General features: G+C 35.1%; 1 protein-coding gene across 21 annotated transcripts in view; it reads left to right on the top strand.

Annotated features, from left to right (window-relative positions):
• Thrb (thyroid hormone receptor beta) overlaps window positions 1-25,113 on the top strand; it is a 367,382-nt gene that overhangs the window by 21,654 nt on the left and 320,615 nt on the right. For 5 of the 21 annotated variants that reach the window (XM_063257021.1, XM_063257018.1, XM_063257030.1 and 2 more), the window contains exon 2: window positions 4,929-5,055. The exons of the other annotated variants lie outside the window; for them this stretch is intronic. The gene's annotated coding sequence lies outside the window, so the exon portion shown is untranslated. The remainder of the gene's footprint in view (window positions 1-4,928; window positions 5,056-25,113) is intronic. 21 annotated transcript variants of the gene reach the window in all.

Raw genomic sequence — 25,113 nt, 5'->3', positions numbered from 1 at the left:
TAACTCTTCAGCATGATCTATGATTAAAGAGTTGCCCCTATTTTTAAGGGAAAGAGACTGAGTCACAGAAACTTCCAAGGCCCAAATTCTAAGACTACTAATCATCAGTTTAATAAACAATGGGGGCACCTCAACCACTATTTTAGTTTTAGGTTCTATGAAAGCTGTATTTCTGAAACTTGAGCAGCATCATAATCACCTGGAGAGCTTGTTAAAATGCTAGTTACTGGGCCACATCCCAGGGTTTCTGATTCAGTAAACTTGAAGTGGACCTGGAGAATTTATATCTCCAACAGTTTCCAGGTGGTGCTGTGCTCCTGGAAACTTGCTTTAGAAAGCGCTGCATTAGAAGAGCAATCTTGCTTAAAGGTATGGAGGCAATCACTTTACGATAATCTACTGAAATAATGTGGGAATTTTGTGTCTCACTCTTTCAGTCAAAAGTCCAGAATGACAGACAATATTTTGTAACCCGGGTAATATTAAGGACCATTGGGGAAGGTGGTAAATGTGGAGAAAAGAAAATCTTCACAGACATAGTAAGACTTTTAAACATTTGAGAGATTGACATATTGAAGCATCCAAGGTAAGGGTGTCTGCATTAGATACCTACCAACCTGGCTTTGATTCACAGTTCTACCTTTCTTTTATATATTGAATAAACCCTTCTTTAATTTTCACTAAGTACCAGGCACTGTTCCAAATGCTTTACATATGTTCATTCATTAATCCTCCTACCAACCTTAGAAAGTAGATCTAGAGAGGTTGAACTGCTCCTAAGGTCACATGGCTAGTTTGTGTTGGAGCTGGGATTTGAGTCAGGCAGTCATTTGAAGTTCAAGTTCTTAAGCACTTCACAATATTGCCTCTGGACTATTGGCTGCTCTCTGATAATTGGCTGTAAGTCCTTAGTAATATTTCCGAAGTTTCTGTGACTCAGTCTCTTTCCCTTAAAAATAGGGGCAACTCTTTAATCATAGATCATGCTGAAGAGTTAAAGAGAGCATATTTAAGTCATCTAAACATCGTCAAGTTTTTAGGGTTCTGTGACAGTCAAGCAAAACCAGGGATAGTAGACAAAGTTAGTGTGAGTGACCTGTGACCCGAGGGATCAGAGCTTACCCAGAAACGATGAGATCCAAGGAAATGCCAGGGCTTTGACCTTGGGGGTGTTTCTTGGAACCTACATGACTTCCTGTGGAGACAGTCATAGATGATATCTATACCTTGAGGAGGAGGCTGAACTCACATTCTGATCTTAAAATTCTACTTTATGTAGAACATTGGCTTCATTCATTCTAAGTGTCTGGGTGTCATTTGTATTCATGTGCCCACTTCAAGTTTGTTCAGATTCTAAAAGATCCTGCCTGTCACAATTAAGGCAGGTATAAAAATAAGTTACCCCCACTTTTCCTTCTCTACTCATACCTCACTCTACCTCTTCATCACCTCTGCATCACTTCCCTTTAAAATAAGTAAATAAGATGTGTTCTTTTTTTTGAGTATTTCTTGCCTAATTTTTCTTATGCCTTGGTTTTTCTTAGTAACTATTTTTACTCTTGTATGTGTCAGACACCATCATATTGTGAGGCAATAGTAACATTTTCATGGATTTTCATTTTACTGTAAAAAAGTAGGTTGAATACTTCCTTAATTTCCTTAATACTTCCATAATTTGCATATTTCTAATAAGAAGAACATCTAGAAAACCCAGAGACATGTGAGAGGAAAGACTTGCTGAGGCTTCTGCCATTTGTCGGCAACTTGCACAGCCCAAGGTGTGTTCCTATTCACGCCAAAGGCTTGTGACAGTAGACGTTAATTGAGGTGCTTTTCCCAGCTCCTGTGTGACTCCTGTATGTAAAAGCAGCTCCCTTAACTGAGATGCTATTGGAAAGAATAATTTATGAATCTATTAACCTTATTGAATGCCAGAAACTGTGCCCTAAACCAAGAGGCCCAAGATGGGTCCTGCTGGTTCTGGAGAAAGATAGATGTCTAACAAGGTGATCACAGAGGCAGGAGGATGTCTCATAAGGTACACGGAAACCCTGGGTCAGTGAGATGTCTCAGTCTGTGTTTGTTTGAGAGATCATGGAAGACATTCTAATGAAAATGATGTTTAATTTACTTGGAAGAATAACTAGCAGACTGGCAAAGGTACATGTACGTATTTGTGTGTGTCTGCATTTGTAAGCGTGCTAGACTGGGGACTCTAGACATAGATGGGAAGGTGATAGTAGCACTTGTAAAGGAATCGTAGCCTGGTAGTTTCTTGTCAGTAAGGTGACGAGACATAGCGAGCAGAGATAGACAGAGAATGAATGTGTATATTGTAAGAGTCGAGCAAAAGTAAGTATAATTTAAACGACCATGAATTAAAAATCTATTCAGATAAATAAGATGTGTAATTAAACTTGCAGATCCTTGCTGAAAAAACTACTAAAGGATACACTTAAAATGAAAGGTAATATAAATAGAAATTGGATAAACATGTACCTACTAAATGTAGAGACTCCCAAACCTTGCCCTGCACTGAGTTTCCAGAACTCTATGAGTCAAGTCTTAACCTTCTAGGTAATACTTTTAAAAGGCCTTCCAAGGAAAATATGAGCACCCCAAGAAGTTAGACAAAGATACTGAACTGGGGATCACTTGAATTTTGCCCATTTATATTGCTCTGTAAAGGGTAAAGTGAAGAAAATTTCCCATAGAAGGGAAAAGTTAAATATGGAAATGGTAAATAGCCAATCAAAGCATATAAAAACAAAACTAAGGTCTGAGCAGCCAACTATCATAAGATAAATGTTGAAAAAAGAAAGCATAAAAACAAACAAACAAAAAAAGAATGCACAAAAGAGTGGACAAGGACCTTATTAACAAATGAATTTAAATTAGTGCTCATATATGAAAGGAAAAGGAGCTGTTTCCATAGTGGAGAGGGAATAGATAATGCCTAAAAATGAAATATCATCTTGTAGTACAGTCTTGTTTTTGTAGACATGAAGTAAAGTCCCCTTCCTGTAAATAAATGAAGAAGATCAGAGTGGTTATTTCTGGGGAGGAAGAAATGGAGGAGGGGTTGGGGCTGTAGTTGTTCATAACAAATCTGATTAAATAGTTTGACACTTTGAGCTGTCCACAAGAATAAACCTGATAAAGTAAGAGTCCCTGATCAAATCATTTAACATACAGATAGGACAAAAGAATTCGTGATAAAGGAAAACTCTTTCAGTTCCAGTCAGGATATACAAAAATAATTCACACTGACTTCTCCTGATGAGAATGCAGACAATCAAATATAGAAGGGATGAGGAAGGGATAGTAGCACTTGGGAAGGAATCACAGCCTGCAAGTTTCTTATCAGTAAGAGTAGATGACGAGACAGAGACATACAGAGATACACACAGAGAGAATGAATGTGTATATTGTAAGTGCTGAGCACAATTAAGTATAATTTAAATAAGCATGAATTAAAAATCTATTCAGATAAATAAGGTGTCTAATTAACTACTCACAGATTGTTGCAGAAAAAACTACTAAAGGGTATACTTGAATGACAAAAAAATTGAATCAAGAACAAAGGTCTAGGTTGTGGGAGGAAAATAGCAAATTGATAAACATAATGAGAAATCTAAACAACCACTTTTGTTGGTGAAGCCATAGTAATAGGAACTATTTTTGATTTTTTAAAATATACAACCTGTTATAGTAGCATGGGGTACTGGAAAGATGGAAATAATATTTTCCAGTCTTTGCATTATTTTATATAAGGCAGAGATAATAATTTTCTTTAGATTTTGTTTGGTATACAAATTTAGAGGTAGTTGCAGAAATAAAATGTTGGGTTTCTAACAAGTGGAGGGAAATAAAACTAATCATTTCAGTATAGACATCAGGAAAGAAAATGCTAAAGAGAAAGTGTAATCAACAGAAAACAGCACAAAAAGCAATTGAAATAAATCTATATGAATGATCACAAAAGAGGAGAATGAACTATTTGTTCTGAGATCAAAGACTACCAGATTACATAAAAATACAAAATCCTGATATACTCCTGATTTTTTTTTTTTAATCGGGAATTGAACTCAGGTCCTCATGCTTCCCAGGCAGGTGCTATGCCATTGAGCTATATCCTTGACCCAAATACCAGCTATACTCTACAAGTATCAGACTTTAAACATAGTAACTCAAAGCATTTAAAAGTCATGGAATAGAGATAGTTTTATCAGGTAAAAGTCAATTACTGTAAAGCTAAAATGGTAACATTCATATCAGACAGAAGATATTAAAGTGAAGCCTAAAAAAAAGACAGTGTCATTACCATTGATCATATGAGTCAAACTTTAATTACTAGACATCTTTAGCTGTGCATTTGTTTGAGGTGTACCATATTTACCAAGTTAATGCAGCATTGCTTTAAGGATATTCTTTGGCATTTTTAAAGTTATCAGTAACTCAAAGATGAACGCATTAGACAGATTATTTTATCAGTGTCCTTAGTAATGATACTGTGATCTAAATTAGTCATATTGCACTTATAGGTGTTCACTAAGGAGAAAAATTGGCAATACTCCTGACCAATAGCTTCCATGTCTGTCTTTCTTTCTAATTCCTGATAAGTACTATGTCCACCATGACACTCTAGGTCAAACTTCGTATACTTTGAAGCAACTTCTAGTCAGAGTAAAAAATTCCCCAAGCATACTATTTCATTTTTAAATTCCATGTAGCAATAACATAATTACCTCACCTTGAAAAATGTAGCAAAACAAGTCTTTTAATTTCTACCAAATTTAATTTATTTTCCACCAAATTAAGAAATGAGCTGGTATGAGGCGATTTTCTCCTCATCCCCCACCAACTCATTTTCCAGTGACAAAGTAATGTAGAAACCTTAATCTTAATCCCTTTGCTTCTCTGTTTAGGTTTCAGATACATCTTGCTTTCCTGTTCAGTGGCATCAAAGGCCTTGACTACAGGAAACAGTGCCATGTGCTTACTCATCAGACCCAGCTACTCTGTCAGTATCAGGGCCCAAGTAGATGCTGAGAGGTGAGTGTCCCCCGTGTCCAAGAGGAAGGCGAAGTTTGGTGACCCTTAGCAGTGATGGGAGTGATATTATGTGGTGTGAATAGAAAATTGTTCTTTCTCACGGAAAGGGTCTGGTTGGCTTTTGGGCAGGGGCTCCACTTCCCTGCCTTGCCTTGCCCAGGAGCAGGTGGAGCTGGGAGCCTGAGACACGCAAATATTTTTCCCAGGCTTCTGGGCCACTGCTGCCACATTTCAATACTATTTGAAAAGCACTTTGAGGAAAGTCTCAGTGGCAGCTGAAGAACTGACAGGTTCCAGGAGAAGGATCTGGGCAGGAGGAAAGGAAGGAAATTTTGTCCTCTGTATCTTACAGAACTCATGGCAAATAGGATTTAGCACATTTATTTTAAACACCAAGCCAAAAGTTGAAGACAGGTTTTGTGCTGTTTGGGTGTTGATTGAAGTAAACTGATTTCCTTAACTCTTATTACCATGAAGCAAATTTTAATTGCATAGATATTTCTATTGTATTTAGTGCATTGGATGAGACATACAATCTCAGACAAGCCTCATCCCTGCAACACAGCAAGCAATATTGCTGGTTGTGACTTCTAAAGGACTTAGCGTCTGAGAGTTTTCTTAGGAAAGCTATCTGCTTTTCATAGTGTGTCTGTTCTCTTTCACGTGGGCCCTTTATTTCAAATTGTGGCTGTCAGTTGTGTGAGTGTTTTGGCTGAATTTTAAGCTCAATAATCTATTAATGAATTTAAAGATACAATATGTGATTCTATAATCTCTGAGACAAAATTTACACTGAGCCCCTTAGCTGTTTCATCTTATCTTTTTTGTTTTATCCTTTGTAATTATCAAAGAAATAATATCTTTATTATTAAAGTACATTCAACAATACAGAAAATTTGAAGACAAAAAGTCCCCACCTACCTGCACTCATAATAACTGCTTATCCTTTGGGGCCAGAGGAAAAAAAAAGGTTTTCTGCTACATGTGGCTGTAACATAGGGAGTTATAGCATGTCAGACTGAAAAAAGACATAAAGATCATTTATTAAACAGCTCTAAATTCCAAAAGAGCAACCTTTGGCCCAAAAGAGGAGCAATAACTTATCTGAGGTTCTCACTGAAGTGTGCTTGTGACTACGCTCAAACCGATTTTATGATTCTGATCACAAAATCTATTGCTGCTTCTTGTAGAAACTTTCCTGTTTTTGTACCAATCATCATCAAAACATCAATGTGCTTCCTTCTAGGCATTTCTCTGTGCTCATCATTGCATAAAAAAGAATCATATTTCCTATAATTTTTAGGACTTCTTCATCTAATGCATAATGAACCTCAAACATTATTCCTTAAAATTGTTTTTGATATCTGCATGGCAACTGATACAACATATCAACAAGTCTAATACAACTCTGAATGATCATTTAAAGAGGCACTCAGTTTTTAACACTGTTGTCATGAACATAGCTAAATGTAAATCCTTACATATTTCAAATTCTACGTGAAAAGTGTTGTAGTTGTTTCATAATTTTAAAAAATTTTGGAAGGTCAAATAGTCCTTCAAACCCAAAGTTACTTCATTTCATTAGAATAGGTGGTCTATAATTAAAATAAATACATTCATTCTTTCTGGCTACGGATCCAATGCTCTGTGAAGGGGTGGATGCTTGACTCAGTCCATTTTACCGCTGATGAAATATTGGTGGAGAAAATTGAAACTAATAGCTGTATTACTAGTGCCAATGCCCTAACTAGTACCCTATCAAGTAGCCAAAACTGGTTAAAAACATATACATGGCTGAGAAGCAATGATGTTATAGTTGGACAAAAGAAAGCACCCACTTTTTAAATATTTAAATGCATTTTCTGAACTTAAGCCATAAGTTCAGTCTTTTGTAACTGTCACCAGAACAACCTCAAATATTTTTTGATTAAAACAAACTCCCCCAAGGTTTCCTTTGCCAGGACTATCTAAATCTAGGAGTCTTTATAGACAGCTTAGATGTAGTCTACTAAATCCAGCTGCTTCATCTTGTACAGAGAGGAAATGATACTGAGGTGGTTTGGGTGGCAGCTATGATCAGACCTCAGTGACTTCTGTCATTAGCTGTAAAGTGTCCTTTTCTTTGCCTGGATGTTTTATTTAGAATCTCCCTATTCAGAGTGTGGGGCTTGGCTTGCTCAGTGGGAATGTGCTAGAAATGCACAATTTCAGTTCTCACCTCAGACCTGCTGGACCAGAGTCTGCATTTAACAAGATGCTTTGGTGATTTATTCATATTTGAGAAGCTCTGTTTTGAAACACTGAAACAATACTGAATAATCGTTGTAGTCATAAGCTTGTGGCTTTCAAATACGCCCAGCCTGTGTGTGTCCTCACTGCAAAGTCTAATCTGCTGTTTATGAAAAGAGGACCAGCAAGTTTCTTAGACTCCTTTTCATTTTTTTTCATTTTTCCTAGCAGTCTATCAATTAAAGATTCATTTAAAGAGGTAGTGATGTGAAAGCAGTATTGTTTTTTAATATAAATAATGAAAATAGGAATATTGAAAAACATTTGTACAGATACCAAATTTAATATCAGCAATGTTCTTTAATCCCAATTTCCCCATCTTTATGCCATTTGCATGCTGCCTTTTAAGAGTATGCTTCAGAAGTCCATATATTTGGTTAGCTGATAACAAAAATTACAAATGAAGATCTGTGCTCCATTTGATTATTTAGGTAGATGTATTAAAATTCCAGGGAATAGTTTTCCGACTAGAAGAGGTCATCTCTTATTCATCATTCACACATTTATACCTTCTAACCAAATGCCAGGTGTTCATTTTGGTGATACTAATGGTAGAAAAGCCTCAAAGAAGAATGCCTTTAGGAACCTTTAAATGAAGGAATTTGTACTAGCTAAAGGAAAATATTAGGGACCAGTGAATATAGCTGGCCTACTTCAAACAGGGCAGCTACACCTCAGTAATGTTATCTGGTGGCAGTGCAGATTCATAGTGGCAACCTCCCAATCCTTTTTAATAAACAAAAAACTGAATTACAAGTGTTGGCAACTGATTAGTTTTTATGAATCAGTGCACCTTCCTACCGACCATCCTTCTATCTTTCCTTTCATCCTGCTTTGCCTATCTGCCTTGTTGCTTTTCTGTCTTCCAAATAGTATGTAGTCTAATGTAAAGTCTTACAGTAACATAATTAGATGATATTTGTTCACGTGTGACACACACACAAAATCCCTCAAGTTATGCTAGTTTTCCTCCTCTTCCACTAAGCTGTTTCTAGAATGATAAATCAGGAGTTAGGTGAAGTCACAATTGACCATCTTTGCTTCTTTACTCTGTACCTGCATAGATGTCAACTAAGGATTTAAATAGATAAAATCTCAGAAAGAGAATTATTAATAAGTCTGGAAATATATAAACTAGTTACTGTGATAACAAGATGGTATCATAGACAAAACTATTTCATATATCATAAATTAGAGAAGGATCAGATTTCAAGGCAATTTTTATTCAGTTACAACCAAAACATCCAATGAATGTATTCCTATAAGCTTCATGGACATTTTCAATTTATTTTTAAATGCCTGTCTCTCTCAGAATCTAAAAAGACTGTGCTTCCTTAGAATTCTGTGAGCTGATAATCATTTTCAGAGAAATTCAGTGAAGCAGCTGTTAAAGTGCCCTAAAATGCTTTACAGAAAGTAGAGCAATGACAGAAATATCAAAACAGTATCACCGCACTCTCCAGGCCACTGAAACCAGCACCGGGCCTCCAGCATTCGTGTCTCATCGTCAGCCAGGTGCATGAAGTAGTAAAGATAAATTTGCACGTGACTCTCATAACACAGTTCTCTTTTCTCTACCTATTAATGAAAGTTTCCCTTGGAATAAAGCCAGAATTTTAAAGACAGTTTAGATTCTACAATAGAGGAAAATTGGAGTGGGGAGATAGCCAAGGAATATACAAGTAAAACATTAACTTTTAGGATCAAAATTCTTATCTGAAGAGATTGACTAGTCTGATTATGTTTTAATGTTGTGTTGATAGCAGTGTTTTAATGTGAATAATAAGTAATGATTTAACTGAAGTTATGTTTGCTCAGAGCAATGCTAAGAAACAACCATTTTACACATATTTCACATTTCTCAGGCAGAAGAAAACGTGGGAAATGGAAGACCCAAAATTGGGAAGTATAAATCGGGATTTCAAATTTAAGAGTTTGACAGAGAAGGGATAGTAGGAAAGGCATGTTATCTGGAGTGGGAGATATTTTTTGTTCTAGAAAGGTCGAAGAGCACATTTAAAACCAAGTCCAACTTCCCACTCAGGATGCCTTCCATCTCAGGTTAGGAGCTAAGCTATGGAGGAGACTGCCCTGAATGCTGAGTACCTAGGAAGACCTGACTGTGATTTATGTATTTTAACTGAAACTTCCTAGATACGTTGTCTTGTAAACAGTGTATGTCTTTATTCTCACGGTGGCCAAGCCTTCAGTCAAGGGTTACTGAATCAATTATTAAAAAGCCATCACTGTGTGCACTTCATCTCTGTCCTTTTTATAGCTCAAATAGAATTTCCCTTCCCTGCATGAGATTCAGCTGTAGAGAACTGTGGGCTGGAGCTGGTATGGAAGATGCTATTCAGTATTCTACCTTTTCTCTGGTGCAGTGAAAATATAAAAAATAAAGTTTGGTCTAGGAGAAGTCTCTAATTCTTATTCTCATTACTTTCTGAACTTGGAAAGAATTTTATTCTCCTTGATCTCAGTTTTTTTATCTCTAAAATCAGAAATGGCATGATCTTTTACATTTTGTTCTTCTCTAAAGTTCTATAAATCTGGTGCTAGGATTTCAGGTCTACTTCTCACTGATGACAAGAGACTAGGAATTATGAAAAGAAAAGAGGATCATAAATTCTTTATGAGAAGATTTCATCTAAAGCTCACCTCTGCTCAAAAGTAAATTAGCGATCCTTTTTAGTTAAGCCACATTTGTCCTTATAAATGCCAAACATAGGTCTAGTTTTAAAGTGTAGTAAACACTGTATTTGGTTCTTTTACAAAGCAGGTTCATTGATATGTAATTCAAATACCATGCAGTTAGCTTGTTTAAAGTGTATTCAGCTCAGTGATTTTTTAGTATATTCACAGTTTCTAACCTTCACTGCTAATTTTAGATAAGTTTATTACCTTAAAAAAACTCACTGGTTAGCATTTGCTCCCCACCTCAATCCTCAGACCTAGACAACTGCTAATCTAATTGCAGTCTCCATTTGGCTATTCTAGACAAATAAGTGGAGTTATACAGTATATAGCATTTTGTGACTGACTTCTTCCACTTAACATAAAGCTTTTAAGGTTTATCCATGTTGTGGCTTGTACTGGCAATTCACTTCTTTTCATTGTTCAATATTCCATTATATGGGAACATATTTATGTATTCATCAGTTAGTGGATATTCGGATTGTTGTACTTTTCAACACCCTGAGTAATGCTGTTATGAACATTTGGGTACAAGTTTCTGCATAGATGTGTATTTTCAGTTCTCTTGGATCTATATCTAGGAGAAGAATTACTGGGTCATATAGTAACTTTGTTTTTTTCCTTTTGAAACTATTCTAAACTGTTTTCCAGCATGCCACACTATTTACACTCCCATCAGCAGTGTATGACAGTCTAATTTCCCCACATCCTTGCCCACACTTGTCTTTACCTGTGTTTTTAATGAGTCATCCTAGTGAGTATGAAGTGGTATCTAGTTGTAGTTTTGTTTGCATTTCCTACGTGGCTAGTGAAATTGGGCATATTTTTGTGCTTTCATTTACCATTTCTGTGTCTTTCTCAGAGAAATGTGTTCTTAGATTCTTTGGCTATTTTAAGTTTCATTTTTACTTTTAGTATTGAATTCTTAGTATTTTCTAGATACAAGTCCCTAGATATATGTTTTGTAATATTTCTCTCCTATTTTATATTCCATTCTTGAATACATTTTTGTTAAAGTTCTGGAATCTTACAAGAAAGTACCTTGAGTTCAGACTCTATTTTACAGAAACACAAAGAATCTCTTTTTCTTCCTAAAATGCTTGTGACACAGCAGGACGTGAAACATGATGTTTCTTAAATTATAAAGAGGAAAAAAATATCGAACCTATGTGATTTAAATAGCTCACAGTATATCACAAATGTATTATGGAACACAATTATATACTGAGATTAAATAAGAGCAGTTGAGGGATTGATTCTCTTCTCAATAGGTTTGACAGTCATAAAGAGTTTTTTTTTAAAGTTCTATTTGCTATAAGATTTTTAAACCATTTAGAAATTTTTAGTTGCTTCTGCCTATTTGTAAATATTAAATATTTAGTTCAATAATTTTTTACACATGTTGGAAACAAAAAGGTATATTTGTATTTATATATATTTAAATAATATATTTATTAAAATAGGGATATGTTCTGAAAACTTCATTAGAAATTTTTGTCATTGGAAAACATCATAGAGTGTAATTACATGAACTAAAATGGGTACCATGTCCTTAGGGGATGGAATCTTCTGAAACTACTGTTGGATATGCCTGATCTGTCATTGATTGAAGCAGGGTGATGTGGCATATGACTGCATATATACTTTTAAATCTCCATTTTAGTAAAATCAGCAATATTAATGTTATAAGTGGTATCTTCAGGTAAGCCTTCAAAGGAATTTGATTTACTCACTGAACAAATACTCACTGTATCACCTGTATTCTAAGTTCTGTGCTAAGAATTTAGATGATAAATAGTGGATAAAACAGGCAATGATTGTACTTCCTGGAAATTATAGACAAAGTGAAAATACAAGTAATGCAGAGTTACCTATTTTTAAAAAATTTCTATGAAGGAAGAGAAAAGGGTGCCTATTTTAAGCAAGGTGGAGTCAAAAGTCTCTGAGACATAAAGAAGATTAGATGGAGCCCTCCAGAGGGGGAGGAGTACATTGCAGGCAGACAGAACCCATGACAACCAAGGCCAAGGTCAGGAAGCATTGGATCAGTTTTAAGAAAGGCAAGAGGGCCAATGGTACAAAAAGATGGAATGAACAAAAAAGGGAAGGAAATGAAATTGACAAAGAAGGAAGTGGCTAGTTAACAAAGGACCTCAAAGGCCACGTTAAGGAGTTTGAATTTTATTCAGAAAGTAGTTAAATAATTTTGAGAATTTTAGCAGAGGAAATCACATGATTTGATATAGACTTCAGAAAGATCAAATAGGTTATTGCATAAAGATTGATGTGTGGAAATGAAGTAGAAGCAGAACCAAGATGACCACTTAGGAGGCATTTGTAGTTCCTAGAGTAACAGGATGGAAAATTGGACTAAAATGGGCAGTGGAAAACTGACAAGGTAATAATTTGGGATCATTTTGGAGAAATAGTGAAATAGCTAGGTGGTTACAAATTAGTGTCCCTTTATCACTATTTCCTTAGTAATAAAAGATACAGCAATAGGACCCTTCCATGGGACTATTATTAAAATATACTCAGTTAATATTGCTGTATATGCATATAAGAGTGCCTAGCATATAATAAATGCTTTAATTTAGTATGCTTTCAGTGTTTTGCTACTCATATAAACGTGTTAATGGTGGTTTGAATGGGAAAGAGGAAATGTCAAAGAGATTTGTCAAGATTCTGGCTTGAGTATCACGTGGTAAGTGATGCTAGTTACTACAAGAAAGGAAACTGGAGAGAAGAGTTTGAAGGAAAAGTTCAGAATCTGATTTTGGACATGTTGGTCTGAGATGTGTGTGAGATAACTGAGTAGAAATGTCAGGCAGCTACAATCTGATTCTCAAAGTAGTGTCCTAAGCCAGAGATACAGCTTGTGTGCCACATAGTACTAAAATATAGTGTATAAATTTGCAAAAATGGTCAGCACTTGGAAATAATTCAGCCTTGTCCTGGGCTAGCCAATAGAATAAGAGAATAATTTGACAAGCCAGGTTTTCCTGAGACAGGGGCAAATACGGCAAAAGCATTGAAGACATTACCAAAGAGGCCACCTTTGGAACTCTACTTCTCCATTTACTATTTGGGTGCCTGCAAGAAGTTACAAGGGCTAGTAAGAGAACCCGTGGGTTAGGGAGGAGGAATCATGGACAGTTCCCAGATTCCTGCTTGAATGCCAGGTGGTTACTTGGTGCTAGTTGCTTGGAAACTAGAAATTAGAGTAGAAAGAAGCATGCTTCTTATAACATCAACTTGGGAGATTAGCAGCTGGGCAGATTAGCAAATCTTCCTCATAGATGAAAATCAGAAAAAAAAAGCATAATGTTTGGTACACAGTACATGCTCAGTAATTCTTCTTCTGTATGATTCTGTGCTTTTTTTCCCTTCCTTCCTCAGCTGACAACATCTCCACCACCACATCTAGATTTGCTTCCATTTCTAGATGACAGTGTGAGGTTGGAACAGGGTAGGGGCAGTTCAGAGCCAGGACTAGGATGAAGGTAGTAATGTACTATTTTAAAAATCAATGCAAAAAGATTATGAATAAAATACTAATTTTAAACGAAGAATCAAAATGACTGGTTTCTTCTCTTTTCTCAAGTTCTATCATTCAGTTAGGTAGTGGGAACAAAGTAAAAGCAAAACATAAATTCTTTTCCCCAGTCCCTAAGATTCTTTCTCATTTCTTCTGTAATTGATAGCTCTCATCATCAGGCAGCCAGTCTAGACATCAGTAGCTGCTAAAGACACCAAAAAGTGGTCTAACACCCATGATTCTGGGTGCCCTTGAGTGGAGGCTTGGGGCCCCTGCTATCCCAGCCCCCTCTTCTATCAGTTGCAACATGGAAGCTGAAGCAAGGTTTTCTGGCCCACTCCACCTCAATAAACTCAGACCCTGTGACCCCTGGAACTGTTGCATACACACAAAGTGAAATAACTCAACCTTTTATAAGAGGCTGGAGTTTAAAGGTCGACTTTGTGCTTATTGACTGTAAGTCTGATTTACTCCCTACATGACTTTCAGAAAGGTCTGTGCTTATAACAGGAACTGAGAAGATGAACTGTTCATTCAGAGCGGAAAGCTGTTTACTTTGCAAGGAATTGTCATTGCCCATAAGAACAGTGGGTCAGGAGCAGGCAGACAATGAATGGAGGTCCCTGAACCTGGAATGCTTCCTTCTGGCTTTGACTTAGAAAGCTAAAGGTATCTGTGGTGGCTTGTGGCTCATGTCTCTTTCCTATGAAAATCAGAATATTCCTAGTGCAAACAGAATGTTGTCAGCAGCTGGCTAATGAACAAGTAAAGGACAGATTTATCATAGTTCCTATCTATCATAAAGAAATCATTTGTGAAATTTTGAGTTTTGTGTGTCACTTTTCCTATAACAATAGCTGGGTGTGGAAAGCCTAGTTTTTAAAAAAATATTATATTACTTCATTATTGTTCTTATTATTTCAATTTGTTTTTAAATAAAGAGAAAGAATTTACTGGACTAGACTGAAACAGTTATATACTCTGACTACATGTCAGTGGCACTTTAAGATTGCAGTATTTTATTTGGTGACTGTCAGGCCAGTGGACTGTATGCACTTTATTATCTCAAAAATTAAAAAAAAATTAAAAATTAAAGAAACTGAGCATGATATAGATCAGTCGTGAATCTCTCTCTCTCTTTCTTTTGCTCAGTTTTTCATTTACCTACACTTTATAATGCCTGGTTTAATTTATGTAGAACGATGAAGTTCCATATTATGCAACTCAGAAACCTTTCTTTGAGTTTGTTCCACATGGATTTTAAAGAATAAAAGTACTGAATGCTTCAGAAATAATGTGCACTATTTACATGAATGCACAAGGCAGAAGAAAATATTTCTTACAATAATTTGTGTTTCAGAGTTTGAAACTCATGACAAAAAGTTCATAGAAAATAACTATCACAACAAATCAGCTTTTATGAAGGTGGCCAAAGTGAAAAGATGTAGTCTGTTTCCTATTACCTATTCCTCTTTTAAAGTACCTAGTCCTTGTTTTCCTAGAATTAAAACAAGTCTTTATAGACTGTGGTTTTCCAAGCTACAAATGTAAAATACACTGCAATTAAGCATATTTTCAATTGTATAAAATACAGATATTTAACTTAGATACTTTGTTCAAAGGCGTCTGATTGGCATTCCTTCCTTGTCCCCCTCCATTTCCTTTCTAGTCTGGCTGGCCAGCTTGCCGCCTCTTTCCTTCTCTCTCTCTCCTCCTTCCTTCCTTTCTTTCCTTATTCATTCTTATGATGTTCACTTGAGTACTTAGATGTTAGATTGTCTTATTCTACCTGTATGATTATTTTTAAATCAAAGTAGTTAAGTCCCACTAAGAGCTTAAAAGCTACATTAATATCTTTTTTTAGCTTCCTATTATTCATCCAAACTTTAATCTTCTTTCTTCTCATTATTCCAAATTATTACTAAAACTACCATTTGTATAAAAATTTTTATCAGTATATTACCTCCTTTCAGTTAAAATACTCTCACTTACAGAGTAGTTAGCTAAAAGATAAGTCTACTACTGTTTAAATTGAGTTCCCTAATTTAAAAAAAAAAAAAACCTCTCATCTTTTTAAAACACATGCACTGAGTCATGAAATTTGAGGACAAGCATTATGCAGAAAACCATTAATCTGACTTTCAGTTTTCAGAAGAGAAAGCAAAAAATTTCACTACAAATTATAGCTTTTGGATTAAATATTGGTCTAATAAGCAGGAAGAACAGCTTAGTTTCTTAGCCTGTTGAGCTCAAAAATAGTCCCATTGTCTCTTCTCTGGTGGTATTCTCCATCATGGACTACTTAGTCCTGGGAATTTCCTGTCAAAAAGCCCATTTCTGTCAATCAGAAATCAGAGCTTGCTGGGGATGGTTAACATGAGAGTGGTACAACATATTACATTTTAATGTGAAAGTGATCTGCTCTGATCCCAGAGGTGGGATGCATAGATGAACCCATAAAAATGGTTGAGAACAGATATAAATAAGGAAATTCACTATACAATACGGTATTCACCATTTCTGTACTGAAAAATATACTGTAAAGTATACTGTAAATACTGTAAGTAGCTTTGTAATCATTTTTTAAATAACCTCTGGTTCCCCTTTGTCCTTTTTCTTCCCCACTGACCAGTTTTGCAGCCACTTCTTTGTTACCCCTCTAAAGAACCACATAACTTCCCATTACTGCCTTCTGTCAAATGCAGACTTCTGTCTTTACCTTCATACTTAAACTTATGCCTATTTTGGTGTCTTTCTGTGTCACCTTTGTCCTTGACCTTACTTTTGCAGTTTTGTTTGCCCTTCTCTAAATTCACAAATCCCTAGTCTGCCTTCATGTGGGCTCTTCTGGCATTTATTTTTAACTGGTGGCACATTGTCCTTCATTATGATCCATTGCCTTCTCTTACTTCCCCAAAGGCATCTACCCTTCTTTTCTTCTCTGAAAAAATCTTACGTTCCAATATAAGCTTTCCTATCCAGAACTTGTTAACTCTTGACTATTTTAATATACATTTAGTCAAACGATGTAAATCTTGTAAATGTTCAAAGATTAAGATTTTCAATATTTGTAGTTTCATTACAGTTGCCTAATGGGGTATTTGTTAGTTTGGGAAACAAATTTCTAGGTCATAGCTCTGGCAAGATGGAAGGTATTCAAGTCTGTTTTGATAAGGACTCATTTTAAGGCTGCTTCTCTGTCAATGGAACAAACAAGTACAAGGTTTTTTTGTGTGTTTTAGTTCTTCTTGGTGCAGTATTTCTGCGTATAGTTATCCAAGGTGATCACTAATATTACCAACATTGGAAATATCTTTCTGTTGAACTTTTTGTGACATTGACTTTCTCAGGGTTAAGCAATTTTTTTTCTAATAGAGTATTTTGCAAGAATTTTTAGATAGCATTTTGATCTTCATTTGGTTTTTGTGTGACTGCATTGATTCCTTTACATGTGCAATTTTTAAAATAATTATTAGGTCATTCTCTTGTCCTGTTGATAACTCCTCAGTGTAAAGTAAGAGAACTTGAGAACGTCTTACAATTTCTCTGCTTAGAATGTATGCTTAGCAGAAAGCATACTGCAGGTTTTAAAGAAAGAATTAACCATCTCATTCAGTAAACATTGACAAGGCATCTTCTCAAGCTTGATGACAAATACTCTTTCCTTGGAACCTGTGGCCATCTTATTGGTCAACAAGAGCTTTTCTCTTTGTAAGTCACATTTCTGTGATGCCATTTGGATGACCCCTGAAGGATGAATCCTTCCTTCCACATACTTACAAAGCATTGACACTTGACATATGCCAAACACGGAAATGGCCAGATCTCTCAAATTCTCTTGGTTTTCATTGGTGATTCATCCTCGTGTCCCCTCCCGGACTCAGTCCTTAGGGTTCTGGTACACAGGTTTTTATTTTCTATAAAGTGTGACTGCCATCATTTATTGCAAAGAAAAGGATCATAGAATCACTGATCTTACTCAGGAGGAGCTAAAGAAGATAGATGTAGAGATGTTCCTATGTCATGATGGTTATGAAAATAAAAAACTCACAGTTGTCAATTGATCTTAGAATTAATTGTTAATGGAACCAGGTTTTTAAAAATGACATTGTATCTGGAATCAAACCCCCTCATTATAGCACAGAAGGGCATGGATGAGAAAAGTGTCTCTGGGTTTATTATAGGTTGATTTGAGTTGTTGAGATTATTTTAAGTTCAGAAATTGACTTCTTGTTTGTTTTTCAGGAGTTGATTTTTTTATGGTTAAACCTAGTTAACACAATGATAGCTTATACAGAATATTCAGTAGTACTTAAAAAGTTTTGCTGGCATTTTCTTATGGCAACATAGTATAATTGATAAAGTGTATTACATACTTCAGTTTTTTCCTAGTTGAATTTTTAAAACAAGTGCCTGGTTTTTTAAAATTTGGTTGATTCCAATTGAAAAGTAATTTGATAGAGGGGACTTTGCTTAATGACTTCATGATTAAAATATATGTTGTTGAAATGTTTTGACCTACTTTTATTTCTTAATTTCTTACAAATCAAAGGCATAGTTGCATAATTATGTACCCTGTAATCATAGGAGACTGGGAGTTTGGAAAGAATACTTTGCAAAGGCAACAGTAGACCAAACTGTTTTGGCTAAAATTTCCCATATGTTGAACTTTTACTTATGCCCTTTGAAAAAATACGGTTGCAGTTAATATTCTGAAGGGTTATTCTTGATGCAGTAAAGATCCAAAAGATCCAACTGTGCCATTACAATATCTGGAAAGTTAAGCAAATACTGCCATCAAGACCCCAGGCTTTGAGATCAACAAGCAGGAGAACAGCAGAGGGGATACAGAGGGATATGGCACTGAAAGAGGAAATCCCTGACGTACGTGAGGGGTCACTATGGAGCTAACTGTCCCTTCATGGCTTCGAAAATGATGTTAATCGGAAAGTTCTTTGGATAATATAATCTGGGGATCCTTCAGTAGAACAGTCTAAGACAATGAGCTTTATGTGTCAGTTTGCATGTTTTTCAAATTAGATAACAAAAATCACTTATCAGTATGTATGTGCCCTATTAACTATTACAAATGATATGAAAGATAAGCTTCCAGTATTTAAAGACATCTACTTACTTTATAATAATGTAACTTCTTTTTTGGATAAGATAAAATGAAATCCCTAAAAGAATAAGTAAAAAGCATACCGTGTTTCAAGCACCACAGGGATTGACTAAGTCTGTTAAAATTAAAGTCATTTAAACTACAACAAAAGAACAGGTTCATTTTGTATCCTTAAAATCTATCCCAATACCTTGCACATGGTAGGCTTGCGAAGTGAAAAATATTTGTTGCTTTTAACAACATTGATGCAACTAGATGTTTACAAACATCTGTGGTCAGTCAAATAAATGTGGAAGAGTCTGAATAAAAATAGTAAAACATTTCTTACTGATAATACTTTACTAAAGTAAATTATGAGTTTCTGAGGGTCATGTAGTATATTTGTCTAATTAGAGCATGCTTTAAAATTGTGGAATATCTTGTGAGACTCAGGTTAACTGCAACACACTTAGGAAAAATCTGTTCAAAAACAAGAAGTGATTTAATAATAATAAAAGCTGAAAGCCTAATCTTAATCATAACCCTAAGGTTCTATATTTCATTGACTCCTATTGTGTTTGTTTTCTGTAAAAAAATAATTACAGCCAATTTATTAGTTTAAAACAACACACATTTATTACCTAGAAGTTCTGGAAGACAAAATTCCAAAACATACACATCAGACTGCATTTCTTCTGAAGGCTGTGGAGAAAATCTATTTCTTTGCATTTTCCAGTTTGGAGAGGTTGTTTGCATTCTTTGGCTCATGGCCACAAATCTCTCTGACCTCTGCTGTCTGACCACTGTTCACATCTCCAATTCTTGATTCTTCTGCCTCTTTCACATACAAAGACCCTTATGATTATTTTTTCCCTCCACCAATAACTCAGGATAAGTTATTGAAATTCTATCTTAGTCACATCTATAAGTCCCTTTTACTATGGAAAGTACCTTATTCAGAGGTTCCAGGATAAAAATATGGACCTCTATAGAACCATTATGATGTGCACACTAACATTTTATTGCCAAGAACCCAAAGGAATCTTGTAAATAGTTCTGAATATTAATTGAGTAATCAAATGAGATTATTTTCATAAAGCTCTCTGAATTACACCTCAAGAGAGATAACTAGATTTCTTGTCATCATCATAGTAGGTCCTACAGGAATTTTCAGAATGTTAAGTATTTAGGGGAAACAGCTTTCCTCTTTCCAGTGAGGATATGTTATGGAACCATAATTCAGCAGCAGCAGTATGCATTTTTGCGGAAACGCATATCATTCCCTTGATAATCATCCAGCATTCTGACCTCCCTCCAGACCTGCTTCCTGTGTTAGGATTGTTTTGTTGCAGCCAGACTCTGAGTGGGAGGAAAGTGGAGATTGGCAGAGTTGAGCGGGAAAAGGCCAGACCAGAGGGAGCAGACATGGTTTCTGGGACAATTCCTTTTAGAGGCTGAGGTGCGTAATGGAGCACCCACGCCACCAATTTCCTCTGTAGTAGAATAAAATTAGAGGGACACGAAGGCCAAAGCTTTCCTTATATCCTTAGGATGTCATGTCCAATGTTTTTGGTTTTGTGGGGCTTTTTTTAGTTGTTTTGTTTTGTTGTCAACAATCATTTTATTTTTATCCTTTAATAAATTTCATTCTTGTGTAAATTGTGGAAAGTTAAAATTACTTAGTCTCATACTGAGATAACCTCAGTAACATTTTGATATATTTTCTTCTGGGTATTTTCTATTCATATATTATTATACTACAGAACCAGAACCATGGTCTGGTTAGACTTTTGTGTTCACTTCACTGGAAGCATTTCCTTATCATATTAAATATTCTTCAAAACCTGACTATATACAATGGTGGTGAACCTATTGTACATATGTTTTTTTTTTTTCTTTTAAGACAGAAGATGTTAATGTATACGTTGTTTTTTCTAAACTAAAACTGCAGTACTGTATTCAGGTTTAGTAGCAGTATCGGCTCTTTGCAATAAATAAGTGTGTTTCGGTTTGAAGTTTGGGCACTTGTCTCTAAAAGGCTCACTATCATTGTTACAAACTATAAAGATACACTGTTTCACTTTTTGGTATACATCAATGGTTAAATGTTTATGAGCCTTTCTAGAATGATGTGGCCTTCAATAGCCTTGCATTTCACCTTCTGCCCCTTCCTCAATTGCTTTTACTGAACAGTTCCTAGGAGATAAAATCAAAGAGCTTGAACATTTTTACGATTCTTTTTAGATATGGTAAGAGATACTAATTTACATTTCTAGTGGAGTATATGACAATGTCTGTTTATCCTCACACTCAGAAATACTCAGCATTTAAGACATTTTTTTCTGGAAACTATTTTTCTACTTTGGAGTTTACCTTTTAATTTTGGATATTATGTCTGATATATGAATGTTTTTCATGTTTGCTATGGCTGTCAAATACACTGTTTACTGACACATTCTACTACTTAGAAATTCTTTGTGTCTAATGTCTAATAAGTAGCCTCCTATTTTTCATAATCCTTTATAATTTTATTTTAAAATTTAACATACAATCTATCTGTAATATATTTTAGCATATGATATGGGAATATTTTTAAATTATGCATATAGTTAATCCAATCCCATTTATTGAATGAACTTTTTTTATTTGTGACTAAACTTATCTTTAATTGAATTGGCACGTGTGTTTATGTATATAAGATGTCTACTCTGTTCCTTTAACAGTGTGTTGATTACTGGGGCAAATATATTACAGTTTTATGGCCATTCATAGTTTGTATTATACACGCCCTTTGTGACATCGTGAACTCTAGCTCTTTCATTATTCTGCATTTTAGATGTAGTTTAGAAATCATCACCTAAACATTCAAGGTGAATGTTGTAATTAATTTTCAAGTTTAAGAAATTCTGAGGTACTTTTTGTGGAATTATGCACCATCTATGAATTTTTTTAAGAGTTTGCATTTCCAGATTTTCAGTCATTTTATAATACCTTGCTTTGTTCAAATCTGATGTGATGTGATACGGAACATTTTTCTTGTAGAAGTCCTGCAAATATTTTAAATTTTATTCACAAGTATTGAACATCTTTTATGTAATTATATTTGAGATCTCTCTCTCTTGTTTTCTAATTTGTGATTATTGTATAGAATCTACTGATATTTATATTTGTTTTTTTCTTTATATTTATTAATGTTACTGAGCTTTTCACTTAGTTCTCCTGAGTTTTATTAGTAAACAATTGTGTTCTCTCTTGTTTTCTAATTTGTGATTATCATATAGAATCTACTGATATTTATATTTGTTTTTTTCTTTATATTTATTAATGTTACTGAGCTTTTCACTTAGTTCTCCTGAGTTTTATTAGTAAACAATTGTGTTTTACCTAAATGATTCTATTACCTTCCCAAAGAACACACTTCTTCTTTGAGTATCATGTCTTATAACATTACCCAGAATTTTCTATGTTGAAAATACTCATTACCATTCTTTGTCTCTGTCTGGTTTTAAGTTAGTTTTTAATGATACTTTTATTAATCATACTCAAGAAATTTTATTGCATTTCTAATATGATGAAAATTTTATAGAAATTTTTTAAAAGTTTTAAAAGTTCCAAAATGTTATAAAATGCCTTTTTGATAATTTTGGTGCAGTGTCTATGAGGAGAACAAACATGGAAGTCAGGTAGTAATATTTATGACTAGACAGATCTGAGTTAAAATTATACTTTCTCCTCTCAGAACTATATATCATTGAGCAAGTTATTTGATTTCTTCCAATATAACATTTTGCTCTGTAATGTAAGAATAATTATACAAATACCTTTTGAGAACATTGTCATTCAGTCAGAGAAGAATTATTTATAATATGTTTAATACTAGATGTAAGGTAGAAAAATATTCTTTTTTACTGTATTGTTTTGTCTTTGAGCTATTAAAATGATGTACCATAATCACACATTTCTTAATATTTAACCATTCTTTCATTCTTGAGTACCATTCTTTGCGATCATAATGAAATAGTTCATGAACTCACTGCTATCTTCAGTACTTTTTCAGAGTTTGGGAGTGTTGCTCAATAGTAGAGCTCTTACCTAGAATGAATGAGGTCCTGGGTTCCATCCCCAGCACTGCAAAAACAAACAAGCAACATACTTGTTCCAGACAGTATTGCATCTATTTGCATAATGATTCAGCCCGAAGTGTGAAGTTTTAAACTTTCAATGATGTTAAATTCCATATCAAATTAGAATGTTTTTGTTGCTGTAGACCTATGGGAATTATATTTTCCTTGACAATTTGAAAGAAATTCCCTCAGAAATTCTCTGTGCCAGGATTACTTTTGAACCGGATATTGTATAATTTTTAAGATTTTGTTGTTGTTTGTTTACTCTAATCAGTTGGTCTATTTGTTGTTTTTATTTCTGCTTGTGTCAAGTTTGGCTACTTTCTATTATAGTTAAAGATTAACCTTTTGTAAGTACATTAAAACAATAAGCATGGAATTGGGCACCACAGAATTTCTTAAGATTTTTATGTCTTTGCTGCTCATTTTTTTAGTTCGGTGTTTAATCTTGAAGTTTATTTTATTTATTTTTAATAACTCTGTTACTTATTCATACTGCTGTTTCTGTGTGCCTCACTTCTGTTTCATAATCTTGTAGTAATTAGACCCCAATTTTGATAGAGCTATGACTTTGCCATTAGTAATCTTTTATCAAGTGCCTCAAAGGTCACCCTTAAGAATGCAATTGCTGACTATTTTCTTTCCCAGACTTTGAACCACCTGTAACAAATTTGATTGGATTTACATGCCAGGTTTACCACTAACAACATACACAACCTCCAAGAAATTATTAATTGGTATGTCACGAAGTTCTCATCTGCCTGTGCATATGAGTTCTGAGAACAGCACCTGGCCTAGACAGAGTGGCTTGTAGGTATAATCATCATTATATTTAATAATAAATACTGAGATTATTCTCAAGGTCACAGCACATGCACATAGTTATGAGTAGAAAACTAAGACAAATTGAATATTGAAGTGTTTTTATTTGTAATGTTTGGACTGTTTTCCAGCCTTTAGAAGAAACTGTATCCCTGAGTAAAAGATATATCAGGTATTTAAAGAAAAAATCCCCACAAAGTCAGAATTACTGTGTTCAGAAATTATCCCTGTGGAAAACCAGTGCTTACCAGCCTATCTTTGTGGGTCCTGTATCTTCAGATGTCTGTATTAAGGGGTCAAGGATAAAGATGTTTTCTTGAAGGAGACAGCAACTCCTGCATGGGGTGGGAGGAGGGTTCTCTAATGATATAAAAATCTTGTTTTTCCTGGTAATAGTATGTGAAGGGCATATTTAATCACAGTAGCAACTGACCCAGGTAGAGCTTTGTGTTTTCACAGTTGTCTTATAGGCAGGCAGCTGAGTCAATAAGTTATTAACAGATAGTGTATATATGAGTTTTTCTGTGCTTCAGTCTTTTGGGTCTCAGTTCATTCCGTGACAGCCTCTCAAAGTGCCGGGCTTTCTTCACTATAACATTTTCCTGTACCTCCTCAGAAGGAAAGTGTGCTTGCACTGCTTTCAGGATACAGTTCACACTCCATAGCAGAGCACAGAGGGCCTTTCCAGATGTTCTCCTACCCGGGTTCCTCACTGTGCCTCAGGCATGTTAAGTTATCATGGCAGGTGAAATTCTGGGATAGCCCCCCAAGACTCCCACTCACTGGAGTACATGCACTCATACTTACTTTGCTGTGGATGAGAGCTGGGAATGTAATGACTACTTTTATAGTATTGCACTCCATCTTAGAATCAAGAGAATTTTACTTGCCATCCTTACAAGGGAATATTGCCATATTGTGGTGAGGGCCACCTGACAGGAAAGGCTGGGTGGCCTCTAAGAGAGGAGAATGTCTCCTAGCTGGCAGCTAACAGGAAAGTGGGGACCTCAGCCTCACAACTGCAAGGCATTGTATTTTCCTGCCTACCAGAGAGCTTAGAAAAGGATCCTGAGCCTCAGAGAGTTTCCAGTTTGAGCCAACACCTTTGTTTCAGCCTGGTAAGACCATGACTGAGGGGCTGAGCCACTCTGAACTTGGTTTCCTGACCTACAGAAATGTGAGATTATAGATTTGTTATATTAAGGTGCTAAATTTGTGTGAATTTGTTAAACAGTAATAGATAACTAATACATTTAGTCTCTCGTATTCCCTTACTCTCACATGTTCTCTGTAAACAGTTGTGCTCCATTGTACACATGCAGCCTCATTCCTTTCATCCCTTCAGACTTATCCTGTTCTACATGGAAAAAGATAACTTTTTATTCTGAAATCATATTCTGCATTTCACCTTTGTCTCCTTGGATTATTTTTATTCATAAAATTACCAACTGATTTCATATACTGTTTTTATATTCTAACAAAATACA

This window comes from Cavia porcellus, unplaced genomic scaffold (assembly GCF_034190915.1).
Source record: "Cavia porcellus strain 051 isolate PalLab524CR breed Dunkin Hartley unplaced genomic scaffold, mCavPor4.1 scaffold_10, whole genome shotgun sequence".
NCBI classification, from domain to species: Eukaryota; Metazoa; Chordata; class Mammalia; order Rodentia; family Caviidae; genus Cavia; species Cavia porcellus.
The sequence above is the reverse complement of the archived record's forward strand: the minus strand, read 5'-3'. Positions and strand labels throughout refer to the sequence as shown.